The sequence below is a fragment of the Armigeres subalbatus genome, chromosome 3 (genome assembly GCF_024139115.2).
Source record: "Armigeres subalbatus isolate Guangzhou_Male chromosome 3, GZ_Asu_2, whole genome shotgun sequence".
Taxonomy (NCBI): domain Eukaryota; kingdom Metazoa; phylum Arthropoda; class Insecta; order Diptera; family Culicidae; genus Armigeres; species Armigeres subalbatus.
In genome coordinates this window covers 216,653,815-216,668,134 of record NC_085141.1, presented here as the reverse complement: position 1 = coordinate 216,668,134, position 14,320 = coordinate 216,653,815, and positions in this window count along the sequence as shown.

Below are 14,320 nucleotides of genomic sequence, written 5' to 3'. Positions count from 1 at the left end.
GGAATGTCTTTACTTGTCATAAGACGAGTTTGTACCATCCCTTTTAGTTCCACCACTTGATTGTACTCGACTCGTCGAGTCAAGTACGAGACACTGAAGACGACCTTACTGTTGAGGTCGAAATACGTATCTGTCAAGGTACAATCAAGTGGTGGAATTAAAAGGGATGGTACAAACTCGTCTTATGACAAGTATGTATGTCAACAGTGCCTGATGAAATTCAATTTTTCAATAGTTTGCACCTTTATTCAATTGTTATTAATTTTGTGCAAAATCTTAAAGAGTTTGTCGATCGATTAATACAAAAATCATCAAAATCGGTTGGAAGATGGCTGAGTTATTAACCCATACTTCCAGACCACTTTTCGTGACGGTCTCAAATTTGATTCTGCAGAATGACCCCTCTATGTTTTCCCGAGGGACGTATTCTACGTCAAAATGTATTGAAGGTAATCACTTCCCCTTCGATGGGACTCAAACCCACGCCCCTCAGTACGCAACCTAGGGGCTACTGAATGTTACTCCCAACTTTTTGCAGTTCGGCAGGGATGCCGTCCTCCTGGCGGCCTTGTACCGCTCATTTGCTCTCGGATAACTTTTCTTACTTCATCTGTGCGTGGGTGGATATTGACGCAATTTACCCAGTTCGGCCGGCACAATGCGCGGCTCCAAAGCAAGATCATCATGTATTTTCATGATAATTGGATGCAAAAATGACAACTTGGCTAAGAAACCTCGAAGTTTGTAACTGTGGAAGTGAACACTATGATGCGAGGTGGCAATGCTCTAGGATGTGGATTGGAAATAACTGGACTTACGAAACTATTTTTTACTTCCGACAAATTTTATAACACTCGAAAAGGGCAACTAACTGAAACATTGACAAATCAGACTGCGTATATTTGTATTGGGCCTTTAAAGGTTTTTAGTAGGATCCTCTTGTTTTAACACGATTATGAATTTAATATTTGCCTATGCCTGCCATTGCATGGATAATGGATATGTATCTTCTGTGGCATGGTAATCACACTATGCCCAGGGAGTCGAGAATGTTTCCCATCGGACACATCTTGGACTGGGCAGGAACGTTACTTCCTCTAAACAGTCGATTACATAAACAACGGAAGAACAATCCAGTTAACATCTTAAAAATGAAAACCATAGTTAAGTGAATTATTCTTTGCTTCACTGGTAACCTTTGTAAAGCGTCAAATAAAAATATGAGGAAATGAATCTATTCTAAGTAGAGTATATGGCTCAAACCTTAGCCTATTATGCTGTGGTTGAGCAAACTTATCGTTTTAAATATTCATATATTGAGGATCTAAACGAAATTATGCCACCAAATGGCTTTCTTACTATTGAGGCATTCCACGGAGGCATGCCAGTCGATCCTGAGCGACCATTTCGAAAATATCTGAAACTTTGCACAGTTTTTCAATTTCATCTAAATCGTCATTTTTCGATATCAAATCTTCATATTGAGTCACGGCTCTTTTCAAAAGGGTGTATGTGAAAATGGTTCAAAAATATTTAAAAAGCTGCACAACAAAAACGGAATGTTCGATTGTTATGATTTTTTCAGCAAAGTTAGACAACTAAATGATAGTTCTTAAGAAAATGCGCAAATTAAAAAAAAAAAAATTTTGCCTTTAAAAATATCATTTTTGTCACAAAAACTCAATTATCTCAAAACCCTATCTTTTTACGAACGTAATTTTTTTAGGGAAAACGGTCCATTATATTAGCTATCTACCATAAAAATTTGGTGATGGTAAACTAATAAACAAAAAAGTTATGACATTTCAAACATTTCACAATTTTCACATCCAGCAAAAAAAAATTTTTTTTCCGTGTAAGTTATTTCGAGAATTGCAGTTTGATGCAGATTTTATTGTTAAGGGCTTTGCGTGATTTAAACAAGTTGTTTTCATGATATTTTGATTTAATTATTCATAGCATCTATAAGAAACTTAGACACGATCCAGTGTTGTGATCAAAAGTATTGATAATGTTATAATTTTCATTGTACGTGACTGGCGAAAAACTCTTTTAATAGTTTTGAAACCTGTTGATAATAAGAAACATATCAGAAATGTTATTTTTAAGACAAAAGCTGCAAAATCAAAGATTTATATACACGTATACGTCTATAGTTTACCTGCAAAAAATATACCTCTTAGAGAATAGACTTTATGATCGGGAGGAAACGGGTATCTTCAACAACATGATAGGTACATACCATGACAATGCTCACGAATAAAAAGCAAAAAAATTACTACCACTAAGGTTGTTAAAGATCTTATGGTAATTTTTTTGTTCAGTCAAGCAAATGACACCAAACTAGTCAGTAAAAACTTAAAAGTGATTTTGTTTATTGGAATATAACGAACAACATGAGTAGCCGCTTTCTCAACTGTTATAGGCCGTTTGATGGAAAAAAGTGTTCAAAAGAGTTACGAAATCTCACCGAAAGCACCATAGATAAACTGAAAGCGACTGGTTATGCTCCAATGTCCACATTGAATACAAATTTACGCATTTGCACGTCCTGTCGTCTAAACGTTGACAAAAGAGCAATCTGTATATCATCGGTTGAGCAGAGCGCAGGAAGTTCGAAAACGACAACAACTGAGGAATTGCCAGATGTACCGACAACAACTGAGGAATTACCAGAAGTATCAAGTGCTGAGAGCCTTGCCACCGTACCATCATAGCGCATGGCCACAAGAGCAAGTTTAGCCAAAGAACGTGAGCATCCAATTAAAACTGCGAAAGAACTTTTTGATTGGGCGAATCGTAGAAAAGAAAAAGATTTTACCAAATTATCATTTTGTTTTATTAGTTTACCATCACCAAATTTTTATGGTAGATAGCTAATATAATGGACCTAAAAAAATTACGTTCGTAAAAAGATAGGGTTTTGAGATACTTGAGTTTTTGTGACAAAAATGATATTTTCTAAAGCAAAAAAAAAATTTTTTTTACGGTTTATATTTTTTTAAGAATCACCATTTAGTTGTCTAACTTTGCTGAAAAAATCATAACAATCGAACATTCCGTTTTTGCTGTGCAGCTCTTTGAATATTGTTGAACCAGCTGTCAATTCCAGTTCGAGACAGCAACACGTACGGACGTGTTTTTTGCTCGCGCATTTTTTCGAAGTGTTTTTTTCTCGTTCTTTCGCTGTTTACGTTTTCGCCTGTCGCGTTGGCGTTATTTTCTCCCGGACCCGTCATGGGAGACTCGGTGGCCGATTCGGTCGCTGGAAAAGTGCCTAAGCGCACTGCTCTTGGAGGCGCGGGTAACCCCTCCAAGCAGCTTTTGCAGAGCAACGTGTTTTCGCCGTTGCCGCTTGATGACGCCGGCAATCCGCCGAAAAAGAGGAAGAAGCAGCAATCGCAGCTGCCGCAGTTGCAACCGGAGCGGAAGGGGAAGTGCCCGCCCGTGTTTGTGAAGGGCGATCCGCCGGATTTACGCCCAAAAATTCGCCAGCTGATCGCTAAGGGGCTGAAATGTACTTTTCGGCTCTGCAGCGAGGGCGTGAAAGTGATGCCGGCCAACAGGGACCATCATCAATCCGTTGTGGAGTTCCTCGAGGTCCACAAGTATGAGTACTGCACTCATGACCACCCCGGCACGAAGCCGCTCAAGGCTTTGCTGCGAGGACTTCACGACATGAAGGAGGAAGAGCTCCAAGCAGAGCTTGAAAGTTGCGGACTGAAGCCAGTAGCCGTCCACAAGATCGCTCGTCACGACAAGGCGAGGAAATATCGCGACCAGCTTTACCTGATCCATCTGGAGCACGGCTCCACTACCTGGAAGGACCTGAAGCTGGATGGCGTTATAAATTACACCGTCGTTGACTGGGAGCGATATCGGCCAGTGCACCGCGATGTCACGCAATGCACCAACTGCTTCAATTTCGGGCACGGCACCAGGAACTGCCGCATGAAGCCGCGCTGCAACAAGTGTGGCGAACCCCATCCGACGGACGAGTGCGACAAAATGGAGGTGGCTGATCCCAAGAGCGCCAACTGTGGCGATAAACATCAGGCCACCACAAAGGGCTGCCCAAAGCGAGCCGAGTTCCTGGAAATCCGGAAGAAGGCTTCCACCAGGACCATTCCGAAGAAGAACCGTGTTCCTGTAATCAACGAGGTGAACTTTCCAGCCATCCCGGCTCCCCGTCGTGTGATTCCAATACTCCCACCGCTACAGCCGCACAAGCGACTGGCAGCGGCAGCTGCATCGGTCCAAGCTCCAGCATCGTCGGCACCATCCACCAGCGAATGGCCCCGCTTCCTCCTCCTGGGTTCCGTCGGCAGTCGGAGAACGAAGCCGTCCCACCGGAAGAATCTGCCCCGCTGTACACTCCGGAGCAACTGATGCCGATCTTCGCGCAGCTCGCCACTCGACTGCGCGGCTGCAAAACCCGATTCGACCAGGTCTTCACACTTGGCATGTTCATCATTGAAAATGGCTGCTAGGGTGGGCCTGGTCAACTGGAACGCTTGCTCGCTAAAGAGCAAATCAATCGAGCTGAAGGATTTCCTTGAGGAGAAGGAAATAGACGTGGCGTTCATCACCGAAACGCACCTAAAACCGGAGGTGAACGTCAACATCCCGGACTTCCGCATCGTGCGACTCGACCGGCCGACCAGGGGAGGAGGTGTGGCCATCGCTCTTCGCTACAACATCAACTGTCGTCTGCTTCCAAGCTTCCAGCTCAGTGTCATCGAGGCCATCGGTGTCGAAATCACCACTTCGGTCGGCACAATCGCGCTCATCGTGGCGTACTGTCCAACGCAGGCCAAAGCCGGCGATGGATCATCGGCTGCCCTTCGGAGGGACATCGTCAAGCTGACGCGGAGGCAAGGCCAGTATATCATTGCCGGCGACTTGAATGCCAAACATCAAGCCTGGGGCAACAGTCGTGGCAATCGAAACGGCACCATCTGGAGCAACGACATGGAGGAAGGCCACTACACGATCCTGAGCCCGGAGTCCCCCACTCGGCTGAGTCGGTCCGGTGCCCACGCAACGCTCGACCTCTACGTAACAAACCTGAGTGACCACGTCTCGCAGCCGGTTGTATACCAGGAGCTCAGTTCGGATCACTATCCGGTGGTGGCGGAACTGGGCTCCTCGGTCAATCGGCACCAGCAGTTACGGCGGAACTACCACCGAGTGAACTGGCAGCGTTTCCAGCAGTGCGTCGATAACACCGTCGACTACGAGGTGCGTCCGGAGACGCCGGAAAGTATCGACCGCCAGCTGTGCGCTATCGAGGAGGCGATCACGGCGGCCCGAGAGCAACACGTACCGACGGCTCGGCAGGTAAGCAACTCCTTAAACATCGATACACTCACCAAAGATTTGATTCGATTGCGGAATGTCACTCGCCGGCAGGTTCAGCGTACTGGACTGCCTGAGCTTAAGACAAGCTGCAATCGAATCACAAAAATTATCAAGGCCAGAATGGTGAACCTCAGAAATAACGACTTCTCGAATAAGATCCGCACTCTCCCAGATTATGCTAAGCCGTTCTGGAAAATGACCAAAATTCTAAAATCCAAGCCTCGGCCCATTCCACCTTTGATCCCACTAGACAATAATGGCTCTAAGGATCGCTTGATAACTCCTGCAGAGAAGGTCGCTGAAATAGGTCGTCACTTCGTCAGCTCACACAATATTGGGCAGAACATCGTCAGTCCACACGAAGCAGCCGTCAATGAGCATGCTAACAACATCCATTTGATTCCCAACGACTTCTCGGAGGAGTTGGAGATCTCAGCTGACGAATTGACGGCCTATATCAAATCGTCGAAGAACATGAAGGCCCCAGACTTCGACAGCATCCTGAATCTCGAGCTCAAACACATGAGTGCTCCGTTCTTTGAGCACCTCTCGCTGATCTTTAATCAGTGTCTCCGGCTCAGCTACTTCCCATCGTCCTGGAAGTCAGCGAAAGTCATCCCCATCCGGAAGCCTGGGAAGGATCCTTCCTCCCACAAAAGTTATCGTCCCATCAGCCTACTCTCAGGGTTATCCAAGCTATTCTAAAAAGCTATTCATCACCGGTTACTTGAGACTGCAGAAAATCTCAACATCTTGCTCCAGGAACAATTTGGTTTCCGACGCGGGGGATCAACCGTTCACCAACTGACCCGCGTTACCAACTTCCTCCGACGGAACAAATTTGTCTCGAAACATCCGCAATGGCCTTACTCGATGTCGAGAAGGCATTTGACAATGTATGGCATGATGGCCTGGTGTACAAACTACAACGCTACAATCTTCCCAGCTACCTGGTGAAAATCATCAACAATTACCTGTCGGCAAGGACATTCCGGGTCTCAATCAGCGGAGCGAGTTCCAATGCGCACAACATCGTCGCAGGCGTCCCTCAGGGCAGTATCCTCGGGCCCCTGCTTTTCAATCTGTTCACCTCCGACATGCCAGAACCTCCAGAAGGCGGCATTCTGTCTCTGTTCGCAGATGACACATCCATCGTCTACAACGGTAGAGTGATCAGAGCGCTAGTGGCAAAACTCCAACGAGGCCTGGATGCCCTGACAGAGTACCTCACCAGCTGGAAGATCTGTATCAACGCGGCGAAGACCCAGGTCATCATTTTCCCCCACTCCAAATCCCCTAAACTTGTGCCGCCTGGGGACTGTAAAATCATCCTCAATGGCACGACTGTGGAATGGGCCAATGAGGCCGGCTACCTTGGCTTGACCCTCGACAGCAAGCTTATTTTCAGGCAACAGGTTGACAAAACGGTGACAAAGTGTAACGTCTTGTTGAAACTACTATACCCTTTGATCAACCGCCGGTCGTCATTGTCCCTGAAAAATAAGCTTGCTGTCTACAAGCAAATCATCCTCCCTGTGATCGAATACGGCATGCCGGTCTGGGAGAGCTGCGCTAAAACCCACCACCTCAAACTTCAACGGGTCCAAAACAAATTCCTGAGAATGATCCTCAACACCCCTCCCAGGACAAGAACATCCGAGGTCCACCGTCTGGCCGGGATAAAAACCTTACATGAACGCTTTGGTGAGTGTAAAGAAAAGTTTAGGGTCCGTTGCTTGCATTCGGATCAGGCTCCAATTAGGGCGCTAGTTTCAATCTAGGATATCAAATTTTTATCATATATATAATAGCCCTGTTTGTCTGTCCGGTGACTAGCCAACCAGACGCATCACGCGGGGAAATTCAGACAAAAAATAAAATATTTGACACTTCAATTCTTTTTCACTATCAGATGGAGAAAACAAAACCAGTGCTAATCTTAGACAACCAGACACAGCATTTGGTGAAAAAAATCACAGACAACAGACGTTGAAAATTTCGATTTTTTTAATGCAGAAAAGAATCTATCACTCTTAAAAATTGAAAAAAAACACTTGCCACGGGCGCTATTGCGTCCACAAATAAACTAGTTGTAAATATTAGTGTACATAGTAGTTAGGTTATCAAATTTTAAAAACACACTAGCGCCTCCTGAAGGCCGTCATGATACATTAGATTTTAAAAATTAAGTAGAAACATAAAAATAATAATAATAATAATAATAATAATAATTAAAATTGGAGTTGGAGGGCCAAGCCGGCCGATCACTGTACATGGTAAAAATAATTGTAGAACAGAAAATGAAACAATAAAGAAGAATTTTACTACTACTATTGTTGAACCATTTTCACATACACCCTTTTGAAAAGTTAGTCGTGACTCAATAAAAATATTTGATATCGAAAAATGACGATTTAGATGAAATTGAAAAACTGTGCAAAGTTTCAACTCAATAGAAAATCATGAATTAAAAATTTTGTTAAATTTTGATGCAGTTGCTTGGAATTGCTCTATTGGTTATTACGCTAAGTAGTCAAAAACAACAATAATTGTTCACAATCTATTATATTATTTAATCCATCAAAAATTTCGCTCGAAATGGACTTTATGTTCAGCCAATTTTCCTAATCTCGGCTCTTGTGTTGGATGCTTTTTCAGCCCATGGAATGTTGGTGCATTATTCACTGTAAATCGTTTGTATAAGCCGTAAGGTATGCAATTTTAATGTGCTGCTTCAAGTAAAAATCATCAGCCGTATTATGGCAACGAATGTTCTAATGTTGTTCAAAAAATTTTTGGTTAATTGTGTCACTATACTAATGAAAATAATGAATTTCATATGAATGCTAAAACAGTGTGATTGTTATCTGTTCATCTAATGTGCACTACTTTATTGGGCAAATGAAAAATCTCTTGCACTACCTGCCTATTTAAGTGGTTGCTAACAAACCGAGTCTAAGCTACTTTTCACGCAGGTTTATTGCGTTTATCAGTTGAAGAAGTGCATGAATCTTGCGTAATATAAATAAAGTCGGCTTGATACACTTTTTCAAAGAAGCATTTATAAATAACTCTCTACAAAACGATGTATTATTGGTGAATTATTGATTAATTTGCGTGATGGGCCATGGGCCAACGTTGCATCCAGGCCTAGCATTACCTCCCGTTACCCTATCCATATAAAAATCAAACGCGCTACTTTTAATCTGCAAACAACACTTCGGAAAAATGCTAATAACTGCTAATAATATATTATCAGCATAACATTGGATAATAAATTTTGCATGAGCTGTGTGGGTCTCACTGAACATGAGTTACTCAAAATTGACACTAATCTACAACTGAATATTGTCGGCTTTGCACCAACTTAGAATTCGTAGGTCGGGACTTCCGAACCGAACTTTCTTTCGAAGTTTTATCTGTCAAACTAATTGATGCGTTGTATAGCGCATCTTTAGGCGAATTCAGCGCACTACTTCCGAAGTTGGAAAAATTGCCTGTATCTGGAGAAAAATCCAAGTTCGGTATAAAAAGCGCTCTAACTTTATTCCGGATAGACAATATACCTAGATTGATTTGTTTGGAGCATACCGTATCATTACTCGCCAATCCACATGCTCTTCTCGTTATCTTGTGCTTGTTTAATTTAGCTCAAAGACTCTCTGCCAGCTATAATTTGCTATCTCTCGATATATGGGAGCGTGCGGTTGATTGATTTGTCTGTACTACTAAGCAATGACTAGCGAGTGCGAGATTACGCTCAGACAAGTGGTGTAAGCAATCCAAACGATTCATTATGATTATAGGAGCTACTGCATATATGTACAGATATAGCTAATTAAGCATAATCTATGCAAGCAACATAGAGTATTGCATCGTAATGCATAACTAATGCTGAACTTGTATTATAACTACTGGTGCGTTCCTTAAAATCAATTATTTATATTTCATATTTCTTGATTGCCAAAATTTTGATAAAGTTTTTTTTTATATCTTGTACAATCGCAATAAAATTAATTTTAAACATATTTTAACTTTTGAATAACGCAACGACATATCTAGGTTATCTTTAATCCATTTAAAAAAAATGCTATATTCTCCTTAAAGTGCCTGAATTTATAATATTATTTTGGATTTATGGTTCCAGCCTCGGTAATTCTCCCGAAGCTTGTGAAATGTACTCCTATGTGGATTCGTCAAACAAAATGTTTTATTCAAAAGTGTTCACATTTGTTTTGGTTGCGCAGTATGCCATAGCGCACAATGCACATTAGCAAAAACGTGCACCTGGGTAAGAGAGAAGTATCACATCATCAGGTTTGTGTCCATGAGTTGAAAATAAGCTCTACTGACTGGAGAAGATAAGAGAGATCGAATATTTTCTCTGTTACAGCTGGGGGCCTTCCGTAGCTCAACTATTAAGTAGGCCATAATAAGGGTGGTTGATTTTATGAACAGAAGAGTATTTAACCACAAAACAGATAGGCATAGCATAGCATAGCATAGCATAGTTACGGTGTACTTCGTAGATTGGACACTAGTGATACTCATGTTTTTCTTTTGAAATCCTTATTCAGATTGCTATCAGAAATCAAGGTGGGTGTTGTCCTTGATTTCAATCTAGGATAAAAATCACAAAAGCATGAGGATTACTACTCCTGGCCACGCCCATCTTCACCGTAACTTGGGAGGGGAAGGAAGTGTTGGTGTAGTACTTACTTAACGAGAGGCCCCCGACTCAGCGACACCCTCATAAGTACCACGGAGTAGGATATTGGGGAAGGTATTCGTTGGGTCAGGATTTGCCTGAAGCTGACAATATGACCGTTGTAGATCTTACACCGTAACACACCACGCAAAGGTGTCTACCCAGCGTTACGGGGGTTTAACCACAAAACAGATAGGCATATAGGCATAGTACAAACAGCACGTTTCAAAGTGGACCCTTTGTGTATCAACAATCGATAAACGGCGATCCAAGGCGAAAGAAAGAGACATCCAAGCATGCACTGCTGCTCTGTCTTATTCTCGTTGTTCAGTAAAGCTTGACTTTCACCGCTAGGTTCGCTAGCGGTTCAAAATCATGGAAGGACCACATTTCACGGCAAAGATGCCTATATGTTAGGGGCCTTGCACAAATTACGTAACGCTAAAGGGGGAGGGAAGGAGTCAAGCCGAGCGTTACGATCCATACAAAAAAATAAACCTTCCATACAAAAAGTGTTACGAGGGGGAGTTTGGGAGTCCAAAATCACCAGATTTAGCGTTACGTAGTTTTAGAAAGAACCCTTATGTGATTCAACGCAAGCCGTAGCTTTTCACATGCCTTTTTTATGGTAGGGTAGGACGGGGCAAGATGGGCGCTTTGAGGATGATGCTTAATGCCTTCTCAGCAAGCATGCTTTTCTATATTATTTACAATACTACAGTTCTTTTTGTTGCATTTTATCTATAACATCTAGACTAGAACGCGAATTGCTAAACGAACGATAATACCGATAAATGTGCGTAGTTTGACTGGTGCAAATATACTACGGGCTGAACTGAAATGTATTAGAGCACCAATAATAACAAAAAATAAAAAGTTTTCATATGCATTGGTTATATTGAAACAGTGAAACTGTTTTCGGGATAAGTTATTATTGTTTAATGATTTTATGAAATTCATATTGAATAATGGAAATCAGTTTGAAATTTTGGTAAATTTGATAATGTACGTTACTAAACAGATTCAGCGCATAGTTAATCATAATTGTAGGTTGTGTAATTGTGTTGTGTATTTGGTGTATCGTTTGATTGTTTCATAATCATCTTGCCCCATTTGAGATAAATTATTGAAACCTACACACCAAGTTTTTTTTACTGTATACGGTAAAAATTTTACTGACTTTCAAACAGCTGAACACTCAGTAATCAGTTCAGTAAAAGTTTGGTTTACTGAGCGATCAGCAAATTTGGCAAGAAATACTCAGCTGTCAAAAATTACTGACTACTTCCAATCAATACCGTAAATCGTACCGTAAAATTTACAAATCATCGTCAGTTGTCATTTATTACAAACTTTTCAGTAGATTTTACTGAGAAATTCGGGAAATGAATAGAAAATTTGTTAATAAATAAAATAAAGCACAACATATTTTCAATGAATTTTTATTATTTTTATTCGATACGTTAAGTTGGCTTCAATAATGTCAAGCCCGTTTTTAAATTTACTGCAAATTTATATGGAAAAAGAAACATAATTATGTAGAGTACGCATAAACTTTCCGCCTGTCGTGGTCAGTGTTCCTGCACCCACCAAGGCAAGGAGGAGAAGAACAAAAAAACTGCTTGTCTCAAGGGCAGGTAGTGAGCACTTATTCCTTCATCGATCACGGGGAATACGTCCAGCACATCCTCCATAACTTTGAAACTTTGTTTACACTGTCCACTAGCGAAAAAATCTCACTTTTTCTCCAGGATCGTGAATTCGCTTCGACTTCTGCGCGCGTTTGATAGAGAATAGCTGACATTTGACAGATGTGTTATTACTGACTTGTTCAGTAAAGTTCATTAGTTTTTACCAATTTTTTCAGCATTCTTTCAAATATTTACTGAACGTTAACAATTTTTTTTACTGAAAAGTTGGGGTGCAATGACAGACCTTGATTTCCTGAGTTTTTCGGTAAAAAAATACAATTGTTCAGCATAATTCTCATTTGAATTGCTGATACCTTGTAGTTCTGTGACATACATTTGTAAATTGTACTAATTTTACTGATCATTCAGCGAAAATTTCATTTTACGGATCAAAAATGTAAAAAAAAATTACCGAACATTCAAACTAAAATTTGGTGTGATAATTTAGGCAAGGCCAACAAATTTACCGTAGATATTTTAAAAATTGGCCCAAACATATTCTTTGAAGACATCATATGTGTACTTGGTCACTATTTTAAAAAATGTTTATGCTTTCAAAAACATTATTTTTTAATACTGATTTCTTATATTTGTTGAGAAAAAGAGAGCTGCAGCTGCTGGCAGAGTTATCAGTCAGTAACCTGCCGTGGAGTGAGAAGGAACTCTAGTATTGTTATTCTTTGTGAGGGGGTTTCCCTTGCTTCGGCCAACAACTAGTCGATAAATTAATCATTGAAAGTGGTACTTACTTGATACTTGATGGGCTACAGCTCTTCGATGAACCTACGCCGAATGGAGTATCCTTCTCCACTGGACTCGATCCTGGGCCAAGCGCTTCCAGTCGCCCAGAACATAGAGCGCCCTCAGGTCCTCTTCAAATGCAAAAAGCCATCGTGTAGGCAGCCTTCCACGAAGCCTGCGGCCTCTTCCGGGTTCTCTGCTAAATATTATCTTCGCTTGACGTTCTTCCTGCATACGAACAACGTGTCCAGCCCACCGTAGTCTGCCGTGTTGTATAAGCTTAACAATATCCGGCCCTTTATACACTTGGTACAACTCGTGATTCATGCGACGCCGCCAGATACCGTTCTCATGTTTACCGCCGAGTTTTGTCCGCAGGACATTACGTTCAAAAACTCCGAAAGCTCTCCGATCAGTCTCCTTTAACGTCCATATTTCATGGCCGTATAAAGACACCGGAATAATTAGAGTAGTATAAGGCGCGAATTTTGTCTTCGTTTGCAGACTACGGGAGTTAAGCTGGTTACGAAGTCCGTAATAAGCCCTATTTGCAGCTGCAATACGCCTTTTCACCTCGCGGGTAACATCATTATCGCACGTCACTAAAGTTCCAAGATACACAAATTCTTCTAACACTTCAAATTTTTCACCATCCAGCGCTGGATTGCGCACCATTTCGCTACCACCACCACTAATGAACCCACGTTGATTGCCAGCGACCATTTACTTCGTTTTGCTGGTATTGATCGTGAGTCCAATCCTCGCTGTCTCCCTCTTGAAAGGCGCAAAAGCCTCTTCCACGGCACAACAATCAATTCCGATAATATCGATATTGTCCGCAAACCCCAGGAGCATATGCGATATTGTGATTATGGTACCGCTTCTTTGCACACCAGCTCTCCTAATCGCTCCCTCGAGCGCCTTATTGAACATCAGATTCGAGAGTGCATCACCCTGCTTAAATCCATCTAAGGTAACAAATGACGTCGATATTTCATCCGCAACCCTTACACTTGATTTCGATCCGTCCAACGTTATACGAATCAGCCGTATCAGTTTCGTCGGAAAACCATGTTCAAGCATATTTTGCCATAATTAATTCCGTTTCACTGAATCGTACGCCGCCTTGAAATCAATGAAACTTTTGATATCGACGGAGCGGTAACACAAGTTTTAGTTTTGTTGACGACTTAGAATATTAATTTTATTGATGCTTACGGGTGATACACGTTAAATGGTCTTGTAAAAACATGAAACGCGATTCTTGGTGGAACTTTTGAAATCTATGCGAGAGGTATCACAAGTTTTGCATTTTAGTATAAACTCGAAGTATCACTACCGATGCTTATGAGAATCTGTAGATGAAAACGACAATTTTTTTAAATTTACCTTTTTGCTGGATAGTAATGGAAAGTTATGAAATTCATATCTGTGATGGTAATCAGATCGTTTTTGTTTATTTGCAAATCTGATTAAATTGTTACTATATCAACTTCAATTAATTACAGGGCTGGTAGTGGTCAATGCCGCTCAAAATAGTGACTTTAGTGACCAATACTGGCGAAAAAAGGGACCAAATAGTGACTTTCATCTGCAGAAAAAGTGACCAAATAGTGACTTTGAATTTCGTTTGCAGTGACAAAAATTGACTTTTATGAAGTTTATGTGAAGGCCGATACTAATAATTTTCAATTAAGACTCCCTCTACTATCTTTTGGCCGAAAATATCAATTTTTAGGCGCAATAAATTCCGCAAAAATAATAAATTGCCAAAACATTATTCAAGAAAATTATGTGCTTATTTAGTGGAATGTCTTCA